Genomic DNA, 18,130 nt, shown 5'->3' with positions numbered 1-18,130 from the left:
GCTCTGGAGATGGCAAGGAAATTTTCCTGCTGACATCCCAGGTGCTAGCCAATCATTGCTGTGCTTCCAGCAAGTTTCTGCATGAGACTTGCAGAACCAATTTGTTTTACCACCACCACCACAATATGAACACTTGAGAAGAAACATACACTAGAGAAGAAACATGCAGCGAGAGCCTGTTCCCAACGCAGCTTGGTCGCACTAAAATGTCAAGTCCGTCTTGCTCCCACCAATCTACTCACCTTTTGTTCTTGTTGCCAGCTCCCTCCTTCCAGCACATCTAGATATGTCTCCCAATTAAACAACAACAACAACAACACTCATAAGCAAACCAACCAACCACACAAAGGGAGAAGAAGAAAGCATTTTCCATCCAGCTTGAGGAATCACACCGATGATGGATCGGCTCCAGCAACAAGTACTAAGAACAAAATCATTTTTAATCATCTGGAAAAATCTCCCAGGCAAGCAGTCTGTCCACCTAAACAAGATAATGAACACCCATCAGACCATTCAAATGAAAGAGCCGCATTCCTGGAGACGATTAGAGAATGGTGATTTGTGTGCATGTGTGAGTTTCTGCCACACCAATAATATTTACATGCTTTAAAAAGAGAGAGTTGAAGACAAAAAGATGCTCTTAGTATCTCTTGTGAAACCACCCTTTCCCCATGCTTCTTCTTGAGCTGGCTGCCTACCTACCACTCCTAGTGCGCCCCCATATTTACCCATCCATCCATCCATCCATCCATCCATCCATCCATCCATCCTCCCCCAGGCAGATTTTATCACCTGCCACAAACCTCTCACTCTGAGAGGCTTCATCATGTACCGATTAGAGGGCACGGTGTCCCTTCTTCTTGGATGATTACAGATTTTGCCCATGTCTGCTTCCCAGAGCAAAACTGAAGTGGAGCTGTGATTACAGGGAGGGGAGGGGAGCGGAGCACCCAGCCACACAGAAATGCCCTCAGCGATCCATCTCGCCTCGTCGGCAGGGGAATGGCGTCTGATCGTTATGATGTGTTCAGCTCCCGGGGCCTGCTCTTCTTTGAGTTATGAGGATCATAGTAAAAATCAGTTTGAATTAGCCTCAGCTGATAAACAGCATCTCTTCTCTCAGAGGCAGAAAGACCTCGTTTGGAGAGGAGAATGGGGCTCAGTGGTTAGAGCTGCTGCCCCTTCTCAGAATTTACTTCTCCCCCTTATTCCTTCATATGACCTTGGGAGTCTGATTTTTAATCGCTCATTCTATTCAAGCAATGTTGGGTAAATTAGCTGCTGAGCTTAAAGGAAGGCAAGTTTAAGGCAGGGTTGGGGAATCTGTAACTGGACTACAACTCCCATCTTCCCCAGCCAGCATGGCCAGTGGTCAGAGATGGTGGGAGTTTTAGTCCTACAAGATGTGGACGGCTGCAGCTTTAAGCTCAGAGGCCACATTTAGGTGCCCCTCTGTTGCATAGGGAGGCAGGGGCTTGGACAAAGGGCTGTAGGATGGGAAAGTGGAGAGCCAGTGATAAAGATGCTCTCTCTTTCTTTTCCCCACTCCTCATCCAAGCTGTGGCAGATAGGGTCAGCTGTGGGGTGACAGATTTCAATCTGTCTCTGTGGCCAGCCCAAAGTGCACCGGAATGAAGGAGAGAGAGAGAGACGGAGAGAGGAAGCTGAGAGTGGAGAAGAGGGAACCATAGAAGATCAGGAGGAAGGGAGGAGCAAGGGAAATCTCCTTCCCAGACATGGGCTACTTGATATTTGAAGGCAACCAAGATGATGAAGGGCCTGGAAACAAAGCCTTATGAGGAACGGTTGAGAGAGCTATGTTAGCTTGGAAAAGAGGAGACTGATATGATAGCCATCTTCAAATATCTCAAGGGCTTTCACGTGGAAGATGGAGCAAGCTTATTTTCTCCTGGTCTGGAATGTAGGACTCAAATCAATGGATTCCAGTTACAAGGAAGGAGATTCCGACTATACATCAGGAAGAACTTTCTGACCCTAAGAGCTGTTTCACTGTGGAACGGTCTCCCTCGGGAGACTGGACTCTCCTTCCTTGGAAGCTTTTAAGCAGAGGTCGGAAGGCCACCTGCCGTGGGTGCTTTAGCTGAGATTCCTGCATTGCAAGGGGACTGGACTAGATGATCCTCATGGTTTCTTTTAACTCTACAATTCTATGATTCTATTCTGTGACCCCCAGATCCGTCCATTAAAATGGGCAGGCGCTTTGCTTTTAAACTGCACATCCTTCTTTTCCCAGTCTAGGTGTGTGAACATATTAAGGAATCATGGTTATGCAGCTGTTTTGAGAACAAAGCTGAGTCTCAGGCCAGAGTGAATCAGATTACAGCTGCTAATGCTTGGTCCAGAGTTACTTCAGCCCCTACAGCAGGGATGGGGGAACCTGTGGCCCTTCATATCTTGTTGGACTCCATTTCCCATCATCCTTGGCCATTGGCCATGTTGACTACAGCTGACGGGACCTGGAGTCCCAAAAACATCTGGCAGAGCTGCAGCTTCACCACCTCTGCCCTATGGCTTAAGGACTAGCTACCAAGCACCCTTCTGCCTTTTTAATTTTTATTTTTTACTACTTATATGCTGCTTTTCAACTGGATGCCCCTCAAGCAGCTGACAATGGTTAGAACAAAAGCAATCCTCAAGCACACTGCTTTGAAATCTGCAGCCATAAAAGCAACAGGCAAAAGACACACACATACACTAATGCAACAAACAGTAAAACAACAGGAGTTAAAACATAAAAACAGCAGCATCAAATTGAAAAGTCCCAGCATAATAAAAATGGTCTCTGCTGCTTTTCTAGAATGACCCATTCCATGAACCTGGCAAGCTTCCCTTGGGAAAAAATTCTATCCGAAAGGTGCCATTCATGAAAAAGTGGCCTTTCTGTCCTCCTCTACATCCCGTTCCATCCTCTGTTCTGATCCAGGCTCTCTCTTCCGGATGAGCGAATCTGACAATTTTGGTTTCTCTCAGTTTCTCATTTCCCCAGCCTTAAGTTCAGTTCTCCACATTCCCACTTCAGTTTGCATTGTTTTAAAAAGAAAGCACAACATAATGAAAATTCACCAACATTGTAGTGTTAATCTCTCCCAACAGACACATTTTTTGCACGCCATTTTGCCATCTACACTTGCTTGCAAAGCAACATATTTGCATATGCAACATATGCATTTTTTGTATGTTACTTTAAGTATGTCGAAAGCACGTCAAAGTGCAAGTAGATAAATAGGTACCACTCCGGCGGGAAGGTAAACGGCATTTCTGTGCACTGCTCTGGTTCGCCAGAAGCGGCTTAGTCATGCTGGCCACATGACCTGGAAGCTGTACGCCGGCTCCCCTGGCCAATAAAGCGAGATGAGTGCCGCAACCCCAGAGTCTTTCACGACTGGACCTAATGGTCAAGGGTCCTTTACCTGTAAGTATGTCAGCCTGGATAGCTCAGTTGGTTAGAGCACAGCGCTGATAACACCAAGGTTTCAGGTCCAGTCCTCAGACGGGACAGCATATTCCTGCATTGAAGGGGGTTGGGCTAGATGATCCTCAGGTTCCCTCCCAACTTTATGATTTCAGTACATTTTACCCTAGCATATGCTTTTTTTATTACAATACTTGGCTGGAGAACAGCCTTGCAAAAATATTAAGAACTGCAAATTTCAAAGGATGCTTCAGTTCCCATACCATTTTGGAAAGGGCAGGTTTTTTAGACCCGTCTTCAAATGCAAACTGAATCAAACTCCCGCACCCCTGCTCCCTCTTCCAGTCCATCCCAGAACTCTCACCACTCATGTTTTTGTCAGTATCCTTCTATTACAACAAGGCAGGTCTGGGGACCCTGCGGCCTTCCAGCTGTTGCTGAACTTCAGCAACTCACACCATCCCTTGACTGCTGGTCATACTGGTTGAGGCTGATAGTAACTGGAATATATATAACTGGAGGTCCACAGGTCTGACAAAAGGATAAGGCGGTCTGACAAAAGATTAAAAAGGTAAAGGGACCCCTGACCATTAAGTCCAGTCGTGGCTGACTCTGGGGTTGCAGCGCTCATCTTGCTTTATTGGCCGAGGCAGCCGGCGTACAGCTTCCGGGTCATGTGGCCAGCATGACCTAAGCCGCTTCTGCTGAACCAGAGCAGCACACGGAAACGCCGTTTATCTTCCCACCGGAGCAGTACCTATTTATCTACTTGCACTTTGACATGCTTTTGAACTGCTAGGTGGGCAGGAGCTGGGGCCGAACAATGGGAGCTCACCCCGTCGCGGGGATTCAAACCGCTGACCTTCTGATCGGCAAGTCCTAGGCTCTGTGGTTTAACCCACAGCGCCACCCGCGTCCCTGACAAAAGATTAGGGTCCTGGAATTACAGAAGCAATCCCTGCTTCTGAATGGATCCTGCGATGTTCTGTTTTGGTTCCCACGAGAGCGCAGCCCTGAAAGACATGTGTCTCAACTGTCCTCTGTGGCATGTTGGAGGGCATGACGGGTGTGTGTGTGTGTGTGTGCAGGGGGAATCTTGGGAAGCCCTGAAATCCCTGACTTAATAAATGGCAATGGGGTGGGGAATTGAGATATGGCGGTTCCATCTTTCGCCAGCTGTTCTGGCTGCCATTGCAGCTGTCGATTCCTTGTGTGTGGGGAAAACGCAGAAGAAACCTGGGAGGCTGGCCAGTGCTCTCAGAGGGTCCAGTGTCTCCCTGCTGCTTCCAGGTCTACACAGCCACCATCTGCCTTGAGAGAGCAGGGTGTGGGGAGGCAGCTGTAAATCCAGACAGCGCCTAATCGCTGTCATAAATAACCATCTGAAATAGCCATTAAGAGGGTCGGAGTTCAGGTTGGCATGACAACAGCCGGCTGGTGGTGACTCAGATGTTGCAGCAGCCAAGGGGGTGGGACTGGCAAAGATGGAGAAGGGGACAGTGTGGGCCAGGCAGGACTTGGGAGAGTCCTGGCACTGGGGTGTGTGTCAGCAGGAGGTCAACCACTCCCAGGCTGGCATCCAAGAAAGGAAGGCTTGAGTTCATGCTGGTGCTTCCCCTCCAGCATCAAATAGAGGAAGAGAGTTACTCGATTCATATTCAAGCACAGAGAAGGTTCTAGTACAGTAGCAAACTAGCCTAATGAGCGAAACTGTTATGTACTGAGTTGAATAGGATCCAAAAAGCAGCAGTCTGATTGGTCCTAGAACAATAGGGTTCAGAACGCAGCAGTCTGATTGGTCCTAGAACAATGCAGCAGTATGATTGGCCCGCAGGAGCCACCCAATCCAGCTCCAGGTGGAAGTGAATCCACAACCTGATTGGCCTACAGGAGAATCCCAGAATTAGCCAATCACGTGCGACCCATTGTGTAAATAATGTATATATAGCAGATATTTTGGGGAAACTTTCATTCCTCACTACTATGAGCTGAATAAAGAGCATGAAATCCACACTCGACTCCGAGTATATTTCAAAAATACTTCTACGAGGACAGCTAGCACCATCGGCCAAAGGATCTCAACAGGTCTCAACAGACATTTCCATTGCGAGGCAGAATACAGATTTAAATAGATCACTATTTAATTTTTATTTTGGTAGTGCCATCTCCTAACTATTAAATCATTCTCTGTGGGTGGAGATTGGAACTGAGTACCGGCACCCCTCAGGTGTGCACAATTGCCATTATAAGAGAAAAGGGGAGGCATTCATTGTGAGTTCTGGCACCTCTTTTTCTAGAAAAATACATATGCTCACACACTCATGCATACATACTGTTCAGCTCACACATCACACTTACTACCTGTATGTGGGACTGTTGTGCACAAGACTCGTGCCCTGCAGTGTATAGGAAATTGCTAGATCAGGGTGCAAGAAAATTAATTAAAAATTAACACAACATAGGGTGCAAAGAGCCATGAATAAGTATAAAACAGGGGAGGGGGACTGACTTGAGGCTCTCTGGATGACATTGGACTTTAACTCCCAGCAGCCCCAGTCAGCATGGCCAATGATTAGGGATGGTGGGAGCCACAGGTTTCCTACCCCTGGTAGATTCAGCAGCCTGTGATTTGACCAAGAGGCCCGGATCATGAAAAATAAGCATACAAACATGCCATTGTATGCGCACACACCTAGAATTGCATATTACGTTTTTGTGGGGAGATGGGTGGCAAAAGCAGCCCACTACCCCACCACTTGTATGGCATGTTATCCGTTCCATGTACCGGTACCGTATTTTTCGCTCTATAAGACGCACCAGACCACAAAACGCACCTAGTTTTTGGAGGAGGAAAACAAGAAAAAAATATCTGAATCTCAGAAGCCAGAACAGCAAGCGGGATCGCTGCGCAGTGAAAGCAGTGATCCCTCTTGCTGTTCTGGCTTCTGGGATAGCTGTGCAGCCTGCATTTGATCCATAAGATGCACACACATTTCCCCTTACTTTTTAGAAGGGAAAAAGTGAGTCTTATAAATCAAAAAATACGGTATGTCCCTCTCTTCTTCCAAGGAGTTTGGGGTAGCAGCAAGGTTTTCCCCCTGCTCCCATTCCCTCCCCTCGCAATAACCCTATGAGGTAGGTCAGACTGAGTGAGCAGTCCAAAGTCATTTTGCTTTGTGGCTGAGCGGGGATCTGAACCCACTCTAACAGCTGAATCCCATTGTGGCTCCCTATTTAGATGTATGAGGGACGCGGGTGGCGCTGTGGGTTAGACCACAGAGCCTAGGACTTGTCAATCAGAAGGTCGGCGGTTCGAATCCCCGTGATGGGGTGAGCTCCCGTTGCTGGGTCCCTGCTCCTGCCAACCTAGCAGTTTGAAAGCACGTCAAAGTGCAAGTAGATACAGTAAATAGGTACCGCTCCAGTGGGAAGGTAAAAGGCATCTCCGTGCACTGCTCTGGTTCGCCAGAAGCGGCTTGATAATGCTGGCTATATGACCCGGAAGCTGTACGCCGGCTCCCTCAGCCAATAAAGCAAGATGAGCGCCGCAACCCCCAGAGTCTGTCACGACTGGACCTAATGGTCAGGGGTCCCTTTACCCTTTACCTTTATTTATGTGTATGGCTGTCCGTGTACCAAGGCTGAGACATATATAAGCAGTACAAATGAAGGATTGTTCAGTGGGCAGAACCTTGCTCTTGGGTTCAAACGCCAGCTCAGCCACAGACTCCTTGAAGGCTTCGGAATCCAACCACTCCCAACCCAACCTTATCTGTAAAATCAGGAAAGCAAAAGTCTGCTTGACAGCAGTTACTGCTACAATGAGCCAGACAATGTAATGTTCTCGCTCCCCTCTAGCCTTAGGAATAAGGCTCAGAGAGGAGAGAGGGCAACTTCTCCTTTTAGATTTCATGACCAGCCTCTTGGGCACACTCAACCTGTTATGCTCTCGCTCCCCCTAGTGGGGGGCACCTTTTTGTATGTGTTGGTTGGCATTTGTGTTTCTTTCCAAAGGTCTCATATGCACACACCCCTGGGGGCCACTGACCTCCGACCGGGATCTATTTCTAAGCAACCAAGCTGAGCTGTCTCTTTTGGCTAGGAGATGCAATGGCTTCTCCTGCAGTTTTAATCGCAGCAGCCTGCGGTGCATTCTTCCAGCCTTCCGAGGCTCAGGGGGTTGCCTTTATGGTTCAGAACAAAGCATGTGTAAAGACTGTAATTGAATCAAAGATGGCAGGGGGCTCCGGCTAAGTTGCTGAAGAGGCAGCGGGAGCACTTGCTTCTGCCCGGTGAAGGGTGCCATCACATTTCGCCTCCCACAGAGCATAAATACAGCAAGTCATTTAGCGTGAGACGCCAGCCTCATCAGCTCTGGGGCAAAAGGTACTGCAGTGGTAACTATCACACTTAAGGCGCTATGTCAGAAAAGGTTGCTATATTTCAAAAAGTAAAAACCAGGACACCCTGAAAGCTTTTTTGGAAGACCCCAAAATTGTTGGGAATTCCCCCCGGACATCAATTCCGCCTTTGAAATCTGGAGGTATGCCAGCCGTACGGTAATATCTTTCCCAACACTGTGCACTTTTCCCCATCCACGGTTGGGTGCCAGCGATACCCTGCCAGTGTTTCTCAAATTTGGGTCCCCAGTTGTTGTTGGACTACAACTCCCATCATCCCTGACAGCTGGTCCTGCAAGCTAAGGATCATGGGAGTTGCAGTCCAACAACCCAAGTTTGAGAAACACTGCTAGTCACTACAATGCCTATGGCAGACTCTCAATTATAGCTTAGCATACCCTTCTCCCTTCCGATTCAGCATCACACCAAATAAAGATTATTCATTTGGGGAGATTATACAGTAGGCATGGGGAGCAAGTGTGCTGGCTTGCCCCTGCAGTTGAGGGGGCCAGCGCCATGCCAGCATCACTTGTGCATGCTGCTTGCTATGCCGATGTGTCATGCACACACTGTGCGACTTCTGCAAGTGGTATGACCACATCACACGGCGCGTGCACAGTCACTACAAAATATTGAGGGCCCCTGGTTCCCACAGGTGCTTGCTTCCAGGAAGTTGCATTGATTTTAATGGATTTTACTTCTGAAGTTGTTTGAATTTCATACGAGAACCCTTTAGGCATTGCAGTTCCAAAGTCGGCTGGAAGCTGAATCATAGCTGCAGTTTCACACAACACAATATAAGTGCGCTCAGAATTACATCCTTAGTGCACATTAAGCATTGCGTACAAGTAACAAAATGCTGCCTTTCTTTGCCCACAAGGAAGAACTTCTATAATTATTCCCACAGAGGTGTACATAGATGAAAATGTTACACTGGAGTTAGTCGTTCATGTATGTCTTGTTTTTTTTCCAAGTCCTGTTTGTGATTTCCCCCTGAAATATCTGCCATGTCAGTCTGTTGAAGCAGAGCTCTGTAGCACCTTGTATTCCATCAGATTTATTTTTCTTGAAATATACAAACCAGCGGACAGTCCTGATGCAACGTTTTCCAAAAGCACTCCTATATGTCATGTGAGAAACAGATGCACTGCTGTTATAGCCAATTCTTCATCAAGGTGTTCTGTCTCTTAAAAGAAAAAAGTGGGTGTAGGTTGTTTAGGGTGACATGAGCTACCCCATCAAAGAGCTGGAAGGGACCTTGATCTAGTCCAACTTACTGCAATGCAGTGCAGGAATATGCAGCTGTCCCATATGGGGACTGAACCTGCAATCCTGGTGTTATCAGCACCATGCTCTAACCAACTGAGCTATCCATTTAGGCACACCCTTCCTTCAAGTATCAGGGATGCTGATTCCTGGAGTCATTTAGAGGAGGGATGGGGAACCTGTAGCCCTGTAGATGTGCTCCCATCACCCCTGACCACTGACCATGCTGGCTGGGGCTGATGGGAATTGGAGTCCCAACGACACGTGGAGGACCACAGGTCTCCTGCCCTTTGATCTAGAGGGCCACAGGTTTCCCTGGTGTATTTTAACATCTAGCATGTGACTGCAAGAGCCTGGGAGGAACTCCTGCTTCCCACCAACCGGCTACCTCTTGCTATCTGTCTCCGATAATCGCTTGATGTCCTTTCAAATCCAATTACTAGATTAATTGATTCAGGGAAAAGATGTGGCTGAGGGCTGGAGCTGCCCAGATTTATTTTCTAATAGGCCGCAGCGGACATGGCTTGTGCCAGGGGAGATTTACCTTCCCCCTAATTCACCGACAGTTCAAATCTGTGATTAATAAGGTTTTTCTACCAGGCTCATAATTTACCTCCACTATTTTTTTTTAATCAGCGGAACAAGCAACCGGCCCCTCATCATCCTCAATTACAAAAATATTAAAGCTGCAGGTGTGGTTGCGTGGTCGCTGCCCAGCTGGGGAGTGTTTCCTTTAAATCACAGCCAAATTACCATAACAATAAGTGGTATTTGCATCTGAACGGCAGCAGCTGAGAGTTGTTTGGAGATTGTAATGCATCAAAGCCCTGGTTTGGGGCTTATTCCTACGGCTGCCTCCAGGGGCAGCAAGCCTCAATAGATGGATCCCCTCTGGAAGGTGCCTAAAGATCATCTTGCTTCTCTGAAGGAAGATCTGACCTTTGCTCTCCTACACTGACCTACTATACTGACGCTGATGACCGTCCTCTTCAACCTGGGAACCTGGACTCTCTGCAGTAACACTCACCAGCTATGATATCACTGCAGCTTCTGAGGTGTGCATTAGGGAGCATTTGAGATCTCAACCTGAAAGGTCAGGTCCACCTTCCAGAATGAAATTAGAAGAAAACATAATCTATGGGTCTTTTCTTTTTGCCTGCCAGATTGGAAGTGATGGGTAGGTCTGTCACTATGCCTTTCAACCGATGTGTAGTGTCTGGGCTCAATAACTGGTTCTGTCCTGACTGGGCTAGGTGATTGGAGCACTTTCAGAGATCTTCCAGTCCTGGAAAGCAGGTCCCAGTGCACTGGACCCACAGCTGTCCATTGTGAGCACCAGTGTGATGGCCTGGGAATCCGATTCAGAGGCTGAACCAGAGGAATCCCAGCCTGCACAGGAATCCCCGCCTCCAGGGCCGGCTGAACTGGGGCAGGGCCTTGATTCTGAAGTGCTTGCACCTGTGCCGGATCCTCAGGAGCAGGCACCAGGTGAATCCACTCTGGCTCCGGAGGTGGTTGAGGACTCAGTGCCTACAGGTGAATCTCCCCCTGGGTCCAGTAACCTTTCAGCCTCTCCTGAACTGCAGAGGCTCAGGGCAGAGAGGCAAAGGGAACTGGTTTCTCCCAGGAGGAGTGCTCGCCTTAAGGCCAGGAGAGGCAGGTCTCCTGGGGGCCGGGACCGCCCCTGGCCTCAGAGAAGATGAAGGCCAGTCAGCCCGGTCCCAGGTTGCGGGAGCAACATCGTTGAAGAGCTGTTTCGGCCAGCACCCAGTCCGGTTCCCCCAGAGTTCCTGTCCTTGCCCGGCTCCTCGCTGTGGACCTCACTTTGCCCGTGGAGGACTGTCTGCCGACCCTCGACTCAGGTCCTGGTCCTCGCCCCACGGTAACCTCCCCCCTGGACCAGCACAACCAGACTCAGCAGAGTATAAATAACGCGGGAGCTAGCTGTGAAGCATAACTTCTTTTATTTCTAGTAGCTACTACAAACTAAAGAACTACTGGCTTGCATGAGCGTTACAGCTCCCACTCAGCCATCTAGTCACTACATAGATAAGACTCTCTCCACACACAGAGTCAGGAGCGGAAGAGTAGAAGAGCAGTTTCAGCCCCCTCCTTTCTCAAAACATCAGATCAGGAGATTCTTGCAATGGGAGGGGGTGAAAAGATCAACAAGGTCTTCCGTGTACCACTTTTGTTCAGGTGAATTCAGTCCTCAAGCAAAATTGCTCAGAGTTACAGCTCCCATCAACCTCAGCCAGCATGGTCAATGATAAGGGACGATGGGAGTCAGGAGCCCAGGAACATCTGGAGGGCTTCAGTTTGGGGAAGACTGGTCTACAATGACTGGAAGCCCCTCTCAAGTCTTCCCCAACTTTGGAGACCCCTGGGTTCAGGCCTTTCCAGAGCAGCCCTGGCCATACCAAAAGCACTGTGGAGGAGACACATGCTTTGCTTCCAATCAGGAGCAAGTAGGGATAAAGGGCCAGAAATTTCAGGAGGACCTGATGTTGTGCCCCATACTTGGCAAGCTTCACAAACCGTTTCGCTAGAAAAACACATAAGCAGAAGTCGGGAATATCTTGGTTGACCTTGTTTATAATTCTAGTGCAGGGGTGTCAAACTCAAATTCATCGGGGGCTGCATCAGCAGTTTGGTCACCCTCAAAGGGCCGGTTGTATCTGTGTCCACTCTTTATTTAAGCAGAATAATAAGCAGACCCCCCCTAATAAGCAGACCCCCCTCCCCCCCCCCACATACATCATATGTACTTACAGTACAGGAGAGAAGGGTTCAGGCAGCTGTTGGATCTGTCACATCACAGGATGGCATGCGCTCAATATAAAAACAAGTGGAGGTTTCCTGAATGCATGTAAAGTGGAGGTTTCCTGTGTAGAATGGCCGGCGCCGCTAGAGGGCAGACGTTCTCTGGCTTGTAGGCTGCTGCGCATGCGCCGAAGAGGCGGCTTTCTTGTGTCAAAAAAAAAAAAAGCGAGAATAAAAGGTGAAGGCTGGCGGCCGGCGGCGGCTACACGGGCCACATTACGAGGTCTGGCGGGCTGGATTCGGCCCGCGGGCCTTGTGTTTGACACCCGTGTTCTAGTGTATGGGGCTTCTTGATATCGCTAGACTACAACTCCCATCATCCCTCACAATTGGATTATGCTGGCTGGGTCTGATGAACTGGAATGGTTGGACCTCATTGGGACTGGCAGAGGCAGTCTTTGCAAACACAACAGTACTTTATTGCTTCATCATACATTTGGAATGAAGTCTACCTATAAGCCCCTGGTACAAGAGGAACTAGAGGAGTTCGAGAGAGCCCCAAGGCACTAATATGAACTACAGCACTTCCTGCTGACATACGAAATTAACAACCACGAAAATGTCATTTGAAAGACCCATGGTTAATTTAAAAACCATTGCCCATGGAGCTTAGAACTAAACTTATCTTACTTAGGGCTGATTTATAAGTTTAGCAAGGCACATGGCAACACATACACAGAAAGCCCTCCTGGATGTAATCCAACAGAGTCGTTGTTTTGCTAGCCTGCTAATTTTCTACATGCTGGCTCACCTTTTGGTGACATGCCATTAACGTGACCCTTCCCTAACTGCTTGAAGTGTGAAGATTCAGAAGATTCTAACCTTGGGAGTCTGCTGAAAGTGTATTTATTCATTTACTGAGAGAGTTCTATTCTGCCTTGCACAGATTACAAAAAGAGGCTAATATAGAACATAATAAGCAAGAACATTAAATATTATCATAAATTAAGTAATTAATAGCATCATAAAAATGACTCAAAGCATCAGCCTCTAAAAGCCTAAAGAAGAAGAAGACATGACTTTATATTCACAAGAATATAAAGCTGGGGAGAGAAATGAGACATGACTTTATATTCACAAGAATATAAAGCTGGGGTGCCACCACACAAAAGGCTCTTCCTCAGACGAGCTCTCCTCTATGCACCTCATTTAATTCAGGACCCACTAGGAGACCCTATTCTGCAAATATTTCAGTATGTTATTTTGGGCCCAGATTTCATTCCTGGGTTTCAAGCCCACATGGAATTCAGTGGGAATTACTTCTGAGTAGGCATGTATAGACATGCACTGTAAATCTCCCTTAGCATATAACTGCTTTGCTCTCGACTGTCCAGGCTGCAATATGACGTCAGAGCAGAAAAGCCTGCTTCTTGGCCCTTCTGATTATTTGGTGGGGTCCTGCATTTGGGGAGCTGGTAGTACATAAGGCAGAACCTTTTTCAGACCCCCTTGGATGAAACCCTGCCAGATTTATGACACCATTTGTCTTCTGGTGACTAGTGAAAACATTTCTGTTTATCAAAACCTTGGGGGTGGTGGGGGAAACACGCAGCCCCAAAATCCATTCTGCCTGCTGCTGCTTTCTCAGTACGTTTTATTCCTTTGTCTTTTGTGGGTTTAATGGTTTTATGCTTTTTATGGTTATTTTACCTCCTTTGTATGCGGCCTTGAGCAATTTCAGTGGGAAAGGCAGGAGATAAATGCTGTAAATAAATAGATGTACAATAAAATAAGGAAATGAATAAATAGACATGAGTTTCTCGCTGACTCTGGTGTATGGGCTGGTGTATTTGTTTGCTGCTCCTTACTTCTGTTCCACACACCCATGCACACCCAAAGCCTTTTTATTCTCTGCCTTTTGCATAGAATAGATCAAGTGTAGGGCAACTCAGGCCTGGGAGCCTAGTCTGACTTTCTAGGCTTTTCATAGAATTGCAGAGTTGGAAGGGGCCACAAGGGCCATCTAGTCCACCCCCCCTGCAATGCCGAAATCCACATTTTGCCCAGTGTGGGGCTTGAACCCACAACCCTAAGATTAAGCCTCATGCTCTACAGACTGAGCTATCCCAGCTGATGAGTCCCCTTCACTGGTCCCATTCGGTGCCTTCCTGTTGCCTGGCTCCAAGCAGCAACAGAGGAAGGGGGTGAGGTGGGTGCGGTCCGCCCTGGGTGTCACCACTGAGGGGGGTGACAAAATGCCGGGTGGCACTCACCGCGGGGCCTGCAGTGTGCCCGAGCCACACATCTCTCCTGGGAGTGATGCAGCGGCTTGGACGCCCGCAGGCTCTGTGCTGCCCCAAACGGTCCGCCAGCCACCTCCCCCTCAGATATAGGATGGCTGAGTGGGAGGAGGCAGGCAGACTCCTCAGAGGCCCTGCGGAGCATCCTGTCCCAGCTCGGCCCACCCTGCGGGCGGCTGGCCCTGTCCTTGGGTGCAGGGCACACGTGCCAACCCAGGCACCCGATCAGTTTGCTCTGACGCTGGCTTCAAGGTGTCCTAGAACTGGGATCATGCCTCTTCCTTGCCTGGATGAAGATTGTGCATAGAAACCTCTGGCTATCGCATGGCTGGAATGTAGCCTACTGTGCAAAGGTCAAAGCCACATTTTATTGCTCCACCTATTTCTCACCTCTGGCCCCACCCACCACTGACACGAGTCCCCCACCCCCTGCCCACCGCTAGAAGGTTACCTTGCAGCCAGTGGGCTGTAGAAAGTTCCCCACTCCCAGAATAGATCATTCAGCAGTTTCTATTGCTTGTGGGCATCCTTTCCCAAACTGGTGTCTTCAAGATGCTTTGAATCACAGCTCCCAAACACCCCTGCTCTGGTTAGATGTGTTGTATTTCTCTTTACCTTTATGTCTAAATTTGTACCCATGCATATGCAAATGTGTCTTATTGGTGGGAGGATGCATTTCCTTTTTCTTGGCAACATGTTAAGCAGCCACCCTAGGGACTCTGCAGTAGGGATGAATGGATCAGTCCATTTCAGTTCTCTCAGTTTCTTATTTTATCCAATCTTACATTCAGTTCATTGCATTTCTGCAGCAACTTGCAATTTACTTATTTGTTTTTAAAATCCTCATGAAACTCCATCAGCATTTTAGCGCAAATTTCTCAACATAAACACCTTTTGGCATGCCGTTTTGTCTACACATTTTTGCAAGCAGTTTCCCCCGATATAATGCTCCGGTGCTTTCCCTTGCTCATAACAATATATACAACATATCCATCCCAGATGGCTGTCAACGTCTTATGTTCCCTTAGAGCACCACCATTGTCATCTTCAGGCCTGTTCCCCTGGCTTGCCTACAGGGGCAGCTGCAGCTCCCGCTCCCATCAGTACCAGCGTAAAAATTGGAGAAACTCCTACCACTTCCTACTGACACAGCTCTTTCCAGATTGGGAAAGGTGATGCTGTCAGATCAACCCACCATGTTTTGCAGAAGTGGAAGAAATTATGCAAAGCCATGTAAACTACATTAATTTGTGTACTATATAAAGGTCATTTGGCCACCTTGGCACATAACTGTGTAAGTTTGTTAAATTATTGAAAGCGCAGAGTGTGCCCAGTCCTCATCGTTAAGTCTGATGTGCTTCTTCTTCCCATGAAAACCGATCCTGAAATGCTCCTTCCCACATTTTTATTATTTTGGGGAGGAAGGGAAGAAGGGACCCATCAGCAGGAGGGACTTGAGCTAGTTAAGAGCAAAGCGCTGCCGTTCTACTCATGGGGAAACGGGATGCAAGAGTTCAGCAAGGCTCCCACACAGCTGGCGGATTAGAGTGTCCGTTGAGGGAGAGCAGCTCAGTACGGCTCAGTTCACTGCCTCCCCATTCAGCCCTTCATCGAAGAGCAGAGTTGGCATTTATAGACCAATAAAAATCCACTGGAATCTGGCCAGCTCCACTCACCCAGAAACATCGTCAGGAGAAATGGCTGGGAGCCAAACCCTGGACTGCCAGAGTCCTTCCCTACTGAAGCTGAGATGGACAACAGTCCTTCGCCACTGCTTTCTTGCACATGAAAAACAAAAACACACAAACACTTATTATTTGTAAAGCTGCCTTTATGCCATCAGCATGTGGGTGTGGCCATACTGCCTCAGCTGCCTTTATGACATCAGCATATGAAGGGGGTGATACCTCCCCAACTGTGTTTATGACATCAGCTTGTGGGTGTGGCCATGCCCTCCTAGTTACCTTTATGATATCAGCAGGTGGGCATGGCTACGTATTCAAGCCAGGAGTACCTAGCAGTAGAGCTGCTGCAAGTACAAGACTCAGACTTGCTATTTCAGTCCTGTGGAAGAGGCAGACCAGCTTCATGGGCCTTGATCCCGAGGTGATCAGGCTGGCCCAATATATTTTGACACCTGAGGCAAGCCACAAAATGTACCACCACCTCCTCCAAGGAAGAAGTAGCGAGTGGAGATCTACATTAGGTACAAGGGTGGGAGGAGACCACCAGTGCCCTCTATTTGAGAAGAGGTCTCTGTAGAGGCTGTACTGGGGGGAGGGCTGCTGAGAATGCAGCAAATTCGACATCTAAGGAGTGCGCCACAGCTGTAGCAGGCAATGTATTCATTCGAGGCTGGATCTGCTGCCCCTATGGATCCTGCTGCCAGAGACAGTCACTTCACCTTGTCTCATGGGTCGGCCGGCCCAGTACGTGACGGTAGGTTCATGCCCCCATTCAGAAAGGGGCAAATGGCTATGCATGCTTGTGAGAGGTCTTGCTCTCCCAGCCTCCTCATGAAGGTTCAGGACTTTCAAGGGAGAGATATGGAGGACCTGGATCTTCTCAAGGTTGGGCTTTTCCCAGCGGGATGATTGGGCCAGGACAAAACCACAGATTGGGGAGGTAAGATGAGATCAGTTCTGGAAGGGAGCTTGGGTAGATATAGAGAGAAAGAAGCAGGTTGGGCTGGGGGTTTTGTGGCACCAGAGTGCGCCTGGATCAGGAAGTGAGCAAAGAGCAGATTCTTGGAGGCCCATGGTTTCCAAGAAACAAGCAATGGATCAGGTAGCTGCTAGCTGAAAATATATGGCTTGAGTCAGCTGTCTGTGGCTGTCAGCCTTGACGCAGGTTTTCTTTCCCAGCCACGCCAACTGGCTCCAGTTTTTAACTTCATCCCCAGTGACAATATTTATATGCAGGGCCAATTGACTGTCATGAACTGATGCCGTAATCCCGGTAATTATAACTGTATTATTATTAATATTATAGCGGATAAAATGGGATGAGACCAATGCCGGAATGAATCATGCTTCCCCGATGCACAAATGAAATTCAAGAGATTTCTTTCCAAGAATAAATCTTCAGATCCAATTGAATACAAATGAAGAGCGCTTGTGTAGGCTGAACGCTGGTTCCCACCGGCGCGTCACATCCTAATGAACTTGGAGCTTGGTGAGTTTCGTAAAACCCAAATTGGCAATCCAGGTTTGTTTTACAATTAAATTGAAATGGGTTGGTTTCAAAGGGTGCTCCATGACGCAGACTTTAGATGGGTTAAGGAAGGTGCATTTAACGTTTGCTATGCAGTGCTGACTAAATGTGATCCACCTGGAGAAGGAACTGACAAACAACTCCAGTATTTTGCCAAGAAAACTCCATGGACATAAAAAAGGAAAAGCTTTGAGAAGAAAGTGAGAGTTTCCAAGGCATGCTCTGGTTCAAGGGGTCACAGAGAGTCAAACACGACGAAGACGACTAAACAACAATAACAATGCAGTGCTGCAGTTTGGTAATTTTATGAATTGGACTTAATGGTCTTATGCCCCTCCCCTCTTTAGATGCTAATATGTGTACTCTCTCTCTTTGGAGGCCCTTCTGTTCATTCCATTGAACAGGGTCCTGTATTTTTGCCCCCCTCCCCAATCCTGCCCTGATAGCTCCTCTGTTGCCAAAGGCCATTGTGGGTTGCATAGTCTGATTGCAGGTGTGTGCGTGCACACACAAAACACACTCTATATGAATAGTTCCGCCTTGCTGCAAGACATGAGAACATTTCATACAAATCGTCCATTATCTAGCCTTTTCTATTACTGTTTCCTCTTCCCTCCATGTCCCTTTCCCCTTTTGCACCATGTCTTTTTAAATTGTAAGCCTGAGGGCAGGGATTGTATTCTTTTTAATTGACTCTATGTAAACTTCTCTGCAAGCCTTTTTAGCTGAGGAGTGATGTGCAAATGCTGATAATG

At 48.0% G+C, this 18,130-nt stretch overlaps 2 long non-coding RNA genes across 2 annotated transcripts; one reads left to right on the top strand and one right to left on the bottom strand.

The window, feature by feature from the left end:
- Positions 1-8,644: 8,644 nt before the first annotated feature.
- On the bottom strand, positions 8,645-17,115 carry LOC309334627. Its single transcript, XR_014153205.1, has 3 exons — positions 15,839-17,115; positions 13,573-13,625; positions 8,645-9,019 (listed from the first exon to the last, which is right to left on the bottom strand). It is a non-coding gene; the product is annotated as an uncharacterized lncRNA (long non-coding RNA).
- On the top strand, positions 16,510-17,255 carry LOC309334634. The gene is made up of 2 exons (XR_014153213.1): positions 16,510-16,601; positions 17,154-17,255. It is a non-coding gene; the product is annotated as an uncharacterized lncRNA (long non-coding RNA).
- Positions 17,256-18,130: the final 875 nt, after the last annotated feature.

The sequence above is a fragment of the Podarcis erhardii genome (assembly GCF_964252035.2).
Source record: "Podarcis erhardii genome assembly, chromosome: 2".
In the NCBI taxonomy this organism is placed as follows: domain Eukaryota; kingdom Metazoa; phylum Chordata; class Lepidosauria; order Squamata; family Lacertidae; genus Podarcis; species Podarcis erhardii.
This window is presented reverse-complemented; position numbering and strand designations above follow the sequence as displayed.